Below are 12104 nucleotides of genomic sequence, written 5' to 3'. Positions count from 1 at the left end.
AGACCAGTGTTTCTCATCCACGCCCCAATAGCTCCTAAACCCAAGCCTTTGTTCATGCAGTCCCCTCCACTTGAAGTGCCCCTCTCTCTCTAACCAGTTCTATGCACGATTCAGTGCCAAGTGTCAGATATCAAGAAGAGTCACTTCCGGACTGCGGGACCTCGATTTTCAGATGAGGGACTTGAGGCACAGACAGGTCCTCCCATGTAACTAAGAAACAGAGCTAGGTATAGCTAGGAAGTACTTAGCAACTTCCCTACACTTCCCTCCGTCCCCATTTCTGTAAGTTAATCATTTCCTCTCCAAATGGCCCCAACAAGCCCTGTAAAATAACACCTGGCATCTGTCTCTCCTCTCTTCCAGTTTCCAAATTGCCACCAAGCCTTACTCAGCCTCTCACAACAGTCCTGTGAAGAAGGAAGGCTAGATGGCACCCTCATTTCACAGGCTGAGAAACTGAGGCTCAGAGAAATGCAGCAAGTTGCCTGAGACCTTGTAACCAATCAGAAAGGAAGCCAAAGCTGGACTTCAGTGCCGTCTTACTCCCATTCCAGTGCTCTCGCCCCATCACAGCGAACTGACCAGGTTCGCTGGTTTTGAGAGGAGAGATTTCGCCTCTCCTCCCAGCCAACGCATCCCTAGACAGATGTGAAAATAAAAGAGAAACTAAGGGTCCCCTTCAAGTGGACCTAGGAAGAAGCAGTGGGCACTCTGCAAGTAAAGAAATTGGGCCCCCTTTGAAAATCATAGAAGAATCAAGTGATTCAATAAGCTGTAACAAACAGTTCTAAATCAGATCCTCTCCGCGTGACAGGCAGGAGACCAGAACAGCTTTCTAAACCCATTAGCTCATCTTGCTCGGTTCAGGAGGCACCTCACGCCCTACCACAAGCCAGTAGCTGTGTGGGGAGCCAAGCCAGGGCCCTTGCCCAGAGGAATCATTACCTGGCCAGAACTTGCCAGACTCGGATTTCACATGCCAATAAAGTAAGGCTGAGAAGACTTACTTCTTTCCAAATGGGACACAGAGTTGCCAACATTTTGTTATTCGTCAAAGTATATTAAAGAAAAGAAAAAAACAAAGCACTACTTCTACTGTCATCATAAAATTTACTAAGGACTAATCTCAGAATTAATCAATTTTTTTAAAATGACCTTTATAACACTGGCTGGGTGGCTCAGTTGGTTGGAGCGTCGTCCTGTACACCAAAATGGTTGCAATTCGATTCCCAGATCAGGGTACAGATGTAGGTTGTGGGTTCAGTCCCCGGTTGGGTTATGGACTGGAGGCAACCAATTGAAGTTTCTCACATTAATGTCTCTCTCTCTCTGCCCCCCTCCTCTCTCTCTAAAAATCAATAAAAACATATCCTCGTGTGAGGATTAAAAAGAAAAAGTTACCTTTACAAGTAAGTCACATTGTCCCAGTTTTCTCACTAGCTCCAGGCCAGTGAGAGCTATATCTAAAACAGGCATTTGGCAACCTCCAGATGAGCGGAAGAGATGAAGCATTTATGCAAATAACTCAGGGTAGCTCTATTCATTAAGTGTCTTTGGGTTGAGAAACACATAAAACTATTCTGGCTACCTTAATAAAGAAACATTTATTGGGAGATTGGATTCCTGGGATTACGTAATGGACAGTGGGGTCAACCAACCAATCACTCCTGAGAAGGACAGAGAACTTACCGAGCAAATGGGTCTTTCTCTCCCTCTCTCCCTCTCCTTACTCTCTCTATGTGTGTGAACTGTTTTCTCTGTCTCTGGTGGTAAACAGGGTTCTTCCTTGTGGCAGAGAGCATGGAAGCTAACAGCTTTTATTTTTTCACATCTCATGGCCACAGCAATCAGAGACAGATCAATTAATTTCTCAGTTCCAGTGGCGGGGTGGGGGAGGTTAAAGAGGGAAAGTATCTGATTGGCCCAAAGGGGTCAGATATCCTTGGGACAGGGTCTATACCAACACGGCAGCTCCTGTGAGAACATCAAGGTTGCAGTCAGAAGGCAGAAGAAGAGCTGGGCAGGGGCCTGGGTGGACCATACCATAGATGCCCCTGATGGAGATGATAAATGCCCAGTAGAGGTACAGGTAACGTAGCATGAGAGTTTAGGGGAGACGCACATCTAGCAGTAGAGATCAAGGACAGCTTCTTGAAAGACATGGCATTTGAGCTGAGTGTATCTGAAACATATGGAGCTTCCAAATGCCACTTCAAATTACAAGAGAAAATGAGCTCTGGTAGGGGAGGAAGTACCATCTGAAGGAGCTATATTTTCATGTCTCACTTCGTCAAGATTCTTATAGTTTCTTTAAACAGATATAATTCACATGTTGTAAGATTTATTTTGTAGTTTTAAAGTTTTTTGTGTGTGTGAAATAATTTTAGGCTTACAGGAAAGTTGCAAAAATAGTCCAGAGGGTTTCCCCTAAACTCTTTAGCTCCTATACCCCTCACTTAGCTTCCCCTAATATTAACATCTCACCTAACCTAAGTACAATGATCAGAACCAGGAAATTAACACTAATACAATATTATTAACTAACCTACAGACCTGATTTGAATTTTGCCAGTTTTCCTTTTGACCTAATCCAGGATCCCGCATTGCATTTAGTTGTGTCTTCTTAGTCTCTTCCAACCTGACAGTTCCTAGGTCTCTCTTTTCTCTATGACCTTGACACTGAAGAGTGCTACTCAGTCATTTTATAGGATATCCCTCGATTTGGATGTCTCACATTTTATCACCATTAGATCGAGGTTATGCATTTTGGGCAAGAACACCACAGCAGTGACGTTGTGCCCTTCTAAGTGCAGCAGCTACATTCTGTCAATAAGATTTATTGCTGGTAATATTAACATTGATTCCTTGGTTAAGGTGTCTGCTGGGTTGCTCTGTTGTAAAGTGTCCCTTTGAAATTAGTAAGTGTCTTGTGTTTTTGCATAGCCTTGATACTTAAGGCTATGCAAAAATACACATTTCTCATCATTTGCAGTTCTTCTTAATAGTGCTATCAAATGTACACATTCTACTTTTATTCCACAAGTGTCAACTGTGCATCCACTATGTGCCAAATACTGGTTTAATGTGCATGGCTCAGCTATGTGTAGCCCTATGATCTTGCTGGACCTTAGGACCCTTATCTGTAAAATGAATATAATTATATCTTACTATTCAGTGCTGCTGGGGAGAAAGGAGGACCGCACTCATGAACATGTTCTGTAACACTAACTAGGCTGTTCATTCTCTTTCCAAGGTGCTCAGCTCTGTTCTCACCTCCACCTGTTGGCAATCTCCATTTTCGTCCTGCCTGAACCCATGTTTGTAGGCTTCTGTCTGTCCTCACTGGCCAGACTCCCTTATCCCATTTGCCAAGCCTTACTTGTGATGTCATTGAATAAATTTTGGAGACACTAGGCAAGCCTTGTAAAGACAGACGATTTCCTCTGGAGCCTCTGTCTGCAATTTTGGGAGCTGCCTCAAGGTGCCAGGTGATGCCTGGGACATGGAGGTGGCAGGCAGGCGATCCTTTCTCCCATACAGAAATAAGTGGGAGAAGTAGGAATTGTTTTGGCCCTAAAAAGGAAACTCTTGAACCCCAGAGAGTACTGAACAAGCCCAGACGGCTACTTGTGTCTTAGTGAGTTGATCTAACATGGTCACACTTTAAATTAACAACTTCAAAATGTGAAAAGATGAGCTCACCCCTGACACAACCTCCTAACTCAACAGCACTTTTAATTTGAGAACCGGATTTTAATGGACCAAGAGGGAGTACAAGTTAAGTAGTAGCTCTCACTAAACTTAACTGTTATAGTCACTTCTGAAGTTGAGGTCAACCCTTTTTAGAGGCAGGAGCCTTCCATGCTTGACTGTTTCTTTTTGGTCCTTTGTACAAGATTAGTATGAAAATCAAATATGATAAAGGGTGAAGGCACTTCGGAACTCCCACAGGGCCAAGTCAATATCCCTGTTCCCATGCTTCAGCCAAAGGCAGCTTTTTGGGAGCTACTTACCTGGAGCACAGCAGGCAGGTTAAGATCCCCAACTCTGACATCAGCCCAGGCCACCCTCTGCTTTCCTTCAGCCAAGCAGATGAACCCTTCAAAATAAAGCCCCCAAAGTAGAGGCCCAGCAGTGTACAGGGTGTTCTCTTCAGTGTCCTGAGCAGTTTCCTTCTTGGCAAGTCACAGGCCTGGGTTTCTCAGGCCCATCTCCTATCAGAGGAGCAGGTGGCTGTGGGCTGGACTTTCACCCTGCTATCACCTCAGACTATTTGTCAAATTTATTGCCCTCTCCCCCATGGATTCTGGGAAACACCCATCTCCTGGAGACCACCAACGCAGCAGCTCTCCTGGAAGGCCTAGGAACCTTCAGGTTTAAGAGACACTCTCCCCCAATCACCCAGTTGATTCTTGTGGCCACAAACCTAAGCTATAATGTGCATTGAGATTCTTGTGGAAATACCGGTCCTGATTCAGTAGGTCTGGAGTGAGGCCTGAGACTCTGCATTTCCAAGAAGCTCTTAGGAGATGCCAAAGATGCTGGTCCGCAGATGACACTTCAAATGCAAGATTCTAACCAACAGGCTGATCAGAAGGAAGTGTGGAAACCAGAACAATGAGTTTGATGGCCCCATCTTTCTACCTTGAAATTTTTATAATCTTGATACCACTTCTGATGGCCTCCCAATAAAGTCCCCCTTTGCTCAGGATAATCTAGAGAACTTTCTAGTATTTTCAAACCAAAAAAAAATCTCTCCTAATACCTGAAAGTATCTTGCCCCCAAAAGTAGGACAAGGTGACTCTTCCTCAGTCCCACCCTTTACCTTCCAGGCTAGTTCTTCCAGTCCTAGCCACCACGGCCTGCTTAGTCCCATCTGTTTCTTAAAGGGACCAGCTCCCTTTGAGGGGAATTCTGTTATTTAAATCTTCTTCAACAACACAGAAGAGGTTCTCAGACATTACCCTGGGGATTCCTCACTGCCCTCTCTCAATATTTTCCCAGAAAAATACCTGAGGCTCCTTTTTGAATGTCAGTCCCTTGCTCCCCTCCCAGCCCCTCAGCTGTCTTGTGCATCAATTAGCTGGTGACTAATTGCTCTTTAATTGTGAACTGGCTGGCCCATTACCAGCTCCCACCCACACAGGCTATCACGTGGGTCCTCCAGGGAAAGGTCTTTTGTGAGTCCCGTGGTTCACTTAGGTGTTGAACCTCTTCTTTGGAGCCACATCTTGTTCTAGGCTCAGGGAGATGAAGTGGTCCTTCGGCAAGTCCTTTCCCCTCTCTGGGCCTCACATTTCTCTTCTATAAAACAGGTGTAAGGAAAAAGCAGTCCCCACCTTAGGGGCTCTCGTGATAACAAGATAGGTGAATGCATGATGTAAAGGCATGCTATAAATGACCCCAAGATGGCTTAATAACTGAGAGGTGGTATTAGCATCATCTCAACCAAAACCCCATTTTACAGAGGAGAAAACAAAGTCAAGCCGGTCATACAACTTGCCAAAGCCACACAGCTAAGGAGCAGTGATTGTCACCAGTATACTCAGGTTTGTCTGATTCCAGAAGCCCGAGTCTTAACATCTCTAAAGTTAGAGAGTTCTGGGTTTGAGTCTTAATTCTGCCCCTTGCAGTCACATCTTTGCCAGGGCAAAGTTATTCCCTTTTTACTCTGGGTCTCATTTTTTCCCCATCAGAATTAATGACAATCTGCCCATAATGACTTCTGTATTTTCCTCAAATGGGAAAATACACAGTAAGTGCCTATCACAGTGCCCAGGACGAACATGTATGTGCTCAGCAATTGAGGCTGCCATAATCATCAGGGGCAAGTTGCTTAACCCTCTGTGCCTCAGTTTCTTTATCCATTAAATAGAGCTAATAGCAGTCTTATCTCATTGGGATGGTCATAAGAAATAAATGAGTTACTGTGGGCTAAGCCTTAGCACAATGCCAGCACTTAGCACATGTATGCACTTCACAAGCACTTGCTATTATTTTTAAAGTTCTGAAACCTGTTTCCGGCCAACACGAGACTATGGGGGACCCCAGCCCCGCCACTGGCTGCAGTTCCAGGCATTGCCCTTGCTGCCATTCAGCTATTATTAGGCCCAGAGTCCTCATCTTAAATCCAGATGGGGAGCTAGAGGGGCAGGCAGGGCTGGGCCTGGCTGGCGGAGGGCTGGGAACACTGCTGGAAGGCTGGTTTGGGTTTGGGCTCCACCCTGCCTGCCCTCCCTCCCCTGCAGCCCGTCCAAGCCGCCACGTCTACACTTGGCTCTGAGGTCTGCACCGAGCACTCCCTCCCACCATGGCCGCCTCCTCTGGGAAGGTTAACAGAGTTTCCACAGCCTCAGCACTTTTCTTCCCGCACCATGGAGGCCAGGCCTGTGGGGAAACTATGAACTGGACACTGCTCATCTCTAGAGCCTGCAAAGGGGCCATGCATTCTCTTGTCTATTGGGGAAGGGGCCCACACAGCTGGATTCAAGTCCCAGCCCTGCCACCACCAACATGTTATATAAACTTGGACAGTGACTTCCCCTCTCTGAACTGTTTCTTCATCTGTAAAATGAATATAATCTTAGCACCTACCTCACAGGGTTGTAGTGATGATTAAATGAGTGAATGGCACATAGTAGGCACTCAGTATGTGACAGTTATTGTCAGTTCATGCTTGGGTGTGCCAGGCCCTGAGGGGGAAACAAGGGATTTAGAAAACTGGGGATCTGGAGTGCAGAGTGGCTCCACCCCAACTTCTGTGTGACCCGAAGACTGTCCCTGAGAAGGCAGGGACTCAGATTACCTATTTGGACTACAAAGTGGGCATCTAGGACTCTATGATGCCAAGATTCCCCTTCTGTGCTCACAAGTAGTTAAGAAATATAACAAGGTCCCATGTGGGAAGAGATCCTAAATGGTAGATGGCAGGGTACCATGGTTAAGGCCAAGGGTTCTGGGTTCAAATCCTATGTGAGGTGCTACATGGCTTGGTCTCACTGAGCCTGTCTTCTCATCTGTATAATGATAATCCTATCTCACAGGGGTCAAGCTGTGAGAGTCATGGTAATAACAAAACAGCCACTCATTTATTACAAGGGTGATCTGAAGCCAAGTTCCGACCTACTGGGCAACAATTACATGGGGCCCTTGCCATGTGCCTAGACGACGTCAATCATCAGGGAACCCCCAGAAGTCACACAAAAATCCATGCCAGCCCATGCATAACCCTCTCCTATGTCCATGAGGCTGTCTCCTGGGGTTCATCACAGCTCAGTGGGCATCTCAAGCCCCCTAAGGTCTTCTTCCTGGGGCCCACTTGCCTCCAAGTTTCCTCTATTGAAGACTCGTTCCAGCCCTCGTCAGGTAGCTCAGTTGGTTAGAGTGTCCTCCCAATACACCAAGGTTGCAGGTTTGATCCCTGGTCAGGGCACATAAAAGAATCAACCAATGAATGCATAAATAAGTAGAATAGCAAATCAATGTTTCTTTCTGTTTCTCTCTCTCTTTCTCCCTTCCTCTCTCTCTCTAAAAAAAAAAAAAAAAAAAAATCAATAATCACTCCTTTCCCATCCCTCAGCACGTAGGGCCAGGCCCCCTTCTCCTCCAAGGCCGGAAGTTTATCTGGCACTGTCACTCAGAGAACACAGCAGCTGGATGAAATCATGGAGGAGACAGCCTTGCCAAACTGGTTTTCCAAACAGGTTTCCAGCCGCACTCCTGGAGCTGTTGGCCATGACTTTAGGGGCCTCCAATTCTGTCTATGACGAGGAGTGTCACAGCCCATGAATCCAGCCAACCCCAGCCAACAAGAACCAGTTCTCTTCTAGAGACCCCATGCTCTAACCTCACCTACCTGACTTTTCCCCAACAAAGTCCTCACAGTCCTACCTCCCTTGGTTTGCTCATGCTGTTCCCTTCTCCATGCTGCCTTTCCCCATCCTCTCAGCATGTCAAACAGCAAGTGAGGGCTTTGTTCTTGACAACTTTTAGACTCCATACACCATGTCTCCCCCTACTACCTCTAGGCTATGAGATCCCAACAGCAGGACCAACTTGGTTCCACTTCTAGCCCCTCCAACCCTTCCAGTGCCCAGCAGCTCCTGGACTCTCTCATAGGCCCAAGGTCTTGGCCTTGACTGTCCTCACAGCCACTTGTGAGCACATCCCAAGGTGGGGTCTCCCATACAGTCTTGGAATTTTAAGTTGTCTCGTCTGGAGGGAAAGGGCTTAGAGAGTTCAGGCTACAATTCTCCCATTGTGAAGAGGAGGAAACTGTGGTTTCCAGAGGACCAAAACTTAGCCTAGGATAGAGCCAGGGCTAAGATTCATCACCCCTCCTGAGTCCCAACCCCAAGCCTGGGCTTTCTCTGCAGAATCCTGGCTGGCGAGGATGAGGTTGGGTGGAGCTAGCAGGGCGGCTCAGGGATCTGGCACTGCCAGTCTGGTACATGTATTCTCAAACTCAGGCACTGGAGCAAAATGTTACCCTTGGTCCCTGAGCTCCTCCAGCTACTCCCCACGCTGCCAAGGTTGGACCTGGAGGAATCTGGATCCTTCCTGTTACACCCCCTCTCCCTGGGAGGGCCTGAAGTGGGCCAGTCCAATTCCCTCATTTTACAGATGGAGAGACTGAGGCCCACACCTCCTCAATGCCCTGTTCACTGGTATTCAAGGCACCTCACAGATGGGACCACCCTATCTCCACTTTCTGTTCCATCCACGGCCCATCTCTCCTCCGTTTCCCATTTACAGGCCTCCCAGCTTCTACTCACACTATTTCTCTGACACTAATGCCCTTCCATGATTTTCCCCCTCTATTCTGTGGGGTGGATTTCTTTTCATACTTCCTCAAGGATCAGTTTGCACATCACCTCCTCCGGGGAGTCTTCCAAGATTTCCCCTATCCTAGAGGCAGCAAGGTGGAAGAAAAGGACTTTGACATGGGCAGAATTTCACTTAAGTTTGAATGCCATTACCAGCCCAAGATGCCTTCACCTCCCAGGGCTTCAGCTTTCTCCTCTGTAGAATCTGGGTAATACTTTTCTTGCACAATGGTCAACTTGCAATAGGGCAAAACCTGTGTCTGACACGCAGAAGGTGCTCAGTAAACCCCAGAACAGTCCTCTCCGGATGTTTACACGTTCCTGGGCTATATGGCAGAAGCTTCCCCAGCAGCACAGGGAACCAATTGCCCTTTGATCTTTGTTTCACCATCACCACCATCCTGCCCCACCCTTTGCAAGGAGGAAGAGAAATAGGCAGGCAGGTAGGTGGACCCCAGCTCTGAGGGCTTGGGGTTCCAAGAACTCTGCAGCTTGTGTGCAACCCAACAAGTCTCAACGCGGAGTCACCTTTGTGGTTCATCAAGCTTGTGGGGGGGGCAGAGCTAGCATGAAGCAGGCCATTCATTGGAGCCTGGAGCAGCCATCCAGGCAGGGCCTGAGAATCTCAGGTGGCCTAGGTGTTCCCCCCACAAGGGGTTGTTCCAATGTGTGGGCCAGGTTTGAAGTTCAAGGACCCAGTTGGCCTTGGAGGGTGCTGACTCTCATTCTGCAGGATAAGATGGCATCTAGGTCAAGTAGACAGGGCCTAGATGGGGCCTGCCCAGGAGAAGGGGGCCTGGAGGTATAGCCTCCAAATTGGGCTGTTCGTTCCTCCTGTGTGACCCGAACAAGTCTCTTCCCTCTCAGGGCCTTGGTTTTTCCGTGTGTAAAAAGGGGCCACCTGTCAAGGATGTGGGGATGAAATAGGAAACCTTTAAGAGTCTCGGGGTGGATACTGGACCTCTCTCTAAATGCGGGTGAGGTGGGCAGGGTGGGTAGTCACAGAGGATCTGAACAGGTGGGGCTGAGGGACTCTGCTGGGGGCAGCAAGCCCACCTCCCCACGGATTCTGGACTCAAAAGGTGCTGGTATGAATCACAGTTCCACTGCCTATCAGCTGTTGTTCTCAACTGCAAAATGGGACAGTAACCCTGGGCTCAAATGGTGGTTATAGGGATTATATGCCTGGTACCTGACAAGTACAAAATAAATGAGTCGATGCTATTATTTGACACACTGGGCTCGGGACCCCACCTCCCTGGCTCCAACTCCCTTTGGTCTCCATGGAGACCTGCGGGGAAGGCTCCTGGGCCTCCAGCAAAGGAGACGGGGTGGCTTTCCCCAGTGGGTCTGAGCTCTTTGAGTCCCCTGGCTGACTCCTCGTGTTGTCTTGGGCATGTTGGCTCTCTCCGGGCCTCAGTTTCCTCCATCTGTTGAATGAGGGTCTGAACTCCGTACTCCCAGTTTAGGACGTCAGCGCTCCAAGAGGCAGACCCTGCGGGGCTTGGAAGGGAGCCGCGTGGCAGGTGAGGGCACCGTCCGTGCAAAGGTGTGTCGGCGGAGAAAGGGGTGCTGTGTGACTGACTGATCCTGCTGCATCTGAGGCGGTCCCTGAGGTGCTCCAACATAGGGTCAAGATGCTGCCGGCCACGCCGCCTCTACTCTGAGGTGGCCCGGACCAGGTGTCGGGAAAGCAGCCTGGGGGCGGCGGCCAAACCCAGCCACCGACGCGGGGAGGGGGCGGAGTCCAGGGAGGGGACACGGCCTCACGAACAAAGAGGAGGGCTGTCCCGAAAGCCCCGCGTCTCGGACGATCCCGGGCCACTTACCCTGGCTTTGGGCGCCTTCCTGGACTTCGGTGCAAAACGGCGTCCTCCTGCCGACACCCACCCGACCAGCCAAGGCCACCGCGGCGGCGGTCGGGCGACGGCAATCCCTTACCGGGCAGGCCCGCGAAGGGCGTGGCCTTCAGATTGAATTTCACCAATGGGGCACGAGGGTGGGCGGGACCCTCGCCAGGATTGGCTGGCGCGGCGGGGCGAGGCGGGGCCGGCCCGGCTGCTGGCGCGGCCCGACGGGCGGCGCTTCCAGAATCCCGGGGACGGTTGCTGCGCGGGCCTGGGATTCCAGTTGCCGCGCCTTCTGCCTGACCGCTCCTAGTCCATCTGTCGGAGCCCGAGCGACCTAACCGGAGCCCGCGCGCGACTGGCGGGCCGGGACTGCGAGGTGGGTGTGCGGGCCTCCGGGTTCCAGAGTGGAACAGGGATATGCGGGCAGGGGTTTTGGGACTCCCAGACCCGGGAGCCCCCCACCCATCCCCGGGGGGGGGGGTTCTAAACCGTGGGATAAGGTTCTGAGACCAGGAGTCTCCGCAACCTCCACGGGCGCGCTAGCCACTGGGGGCAGACACTCCGGGGAAGCTCCCACATTCCTCTGAGGTCTCCCACAATCGCAAAACCCAAGACTGGGTGACAGAGAGCCCTGGGACTGCAGTGGAGCAGCAGCGGGAATACCTGAGAAAAAAAGAGACTTCCTACAGTCCCCTGGAGGTGCTAGATTACAGACTAGGGACCCCCTGCCCTGCCCCTCAGAAGAAATGGGGGAATGGAGTGTCCACAGAACCTAAATCTGGTGATGGGTGAGTGACACTCTTGGGGGTGCGGGGTTTACCCCCAAAGTAGGTAGATAAGCAGAGGGGGGTTGGGAGGCTGACATCTGTCCAAGCCTGCAGGGATGGAAAATGCAAGTAGCAACTTGAACAGGCAGGGTCCAGTGAAACCAACTGTGTGGATTAGGACACCCCCCCCCCCAGACCCATTCACCGGATTGGGTGACTCAACAAGTGACTGAAGTGACTGTTCTGGGGCCGGGGAAGGGTTGACTGAGGGGTGAATCAACAAGAGGGAGGAATCCTGGGGCCATTTCAGTTACCATACATTAACTAAGCACCTGTGGTGTGTCAGACTGTGGACCCTCAGGTGCCAGAAAAACAGGGCCGCTGGTGGAAAGAGCTGCACTGGAAAGCTCGGCCAGGATTTAGGGGGCCACTTTGATGGGTAATGATGGGGCAAAAGGGGGCTGTCCTGAGCCCCCAGGGGCGCTTTGGAAGGGAGCTTCAGAAGCCAGAGATGGCCAAGATTTTTCCCTAACCTCTGGGTCTTTGGGATCTTCCTTCCTACTGTGACAAGTCCCTGGTCCTCTCTAATCCTCAGTTTGCCTAAATCCAGAGGTTGGATGGGTCCGTCTCTGAAAGCCTTTCCTGCTGGGGAATTGAATTA

General features: G+C 50.0%; 1 long non-coding RNA gene across 3 annotated transcripts in view; it reads right to left on the bottom strand.

Moving 5' to 3' along the window:
• Positions 1-10760, bottom strand: part of LOC107526179 (uncharacterized) — a 28490-nt gene extending 17730 nt beyond the window's left edge. The window contains exons 1-4 of one of the 3 annotated variants that reach the window (XR_015716220.1): positions 10656-10760; positions 7324-7421; positions 6596-6693; positions 4073-4099 (exon numbers count right to left, since the gene is read on the bottom strand). This is a non-coding gene — a long non-coding RNA (uncharacterized LOC107526179). Of the gene's footprint in view, positions 1-4072; positions 4100-6595; positions 6694-7067; positions 7422-10655 lie in introns of those variants that run through there. The other 2 variants (XR_015716219.1, XR_001602128.2) reach the window with 2 other exon arrangements.
• Between the last annotated feature and the right edge of the window lie 1344 nt (positions 10761-12104).

The sequence above is a fragment of the Miniopterus natalensis genome, chromosome 20, assembly GCF_054644295.1.
Source record: "Miniopterus natalensis isolate mMinNat1 chromosome 20, mMinNat1.hap1, whole genome shotgun sequence".
Lineage (NCBI taxonomy): Eukaryota > Metazoa > Chordata > Mammalia > Chiroptera > Miniopteridae > Miniopterus > Miniopterus natalensis.
This window is presented reverse-complemented; position numbering and strand designations above follow the sequence as displayed.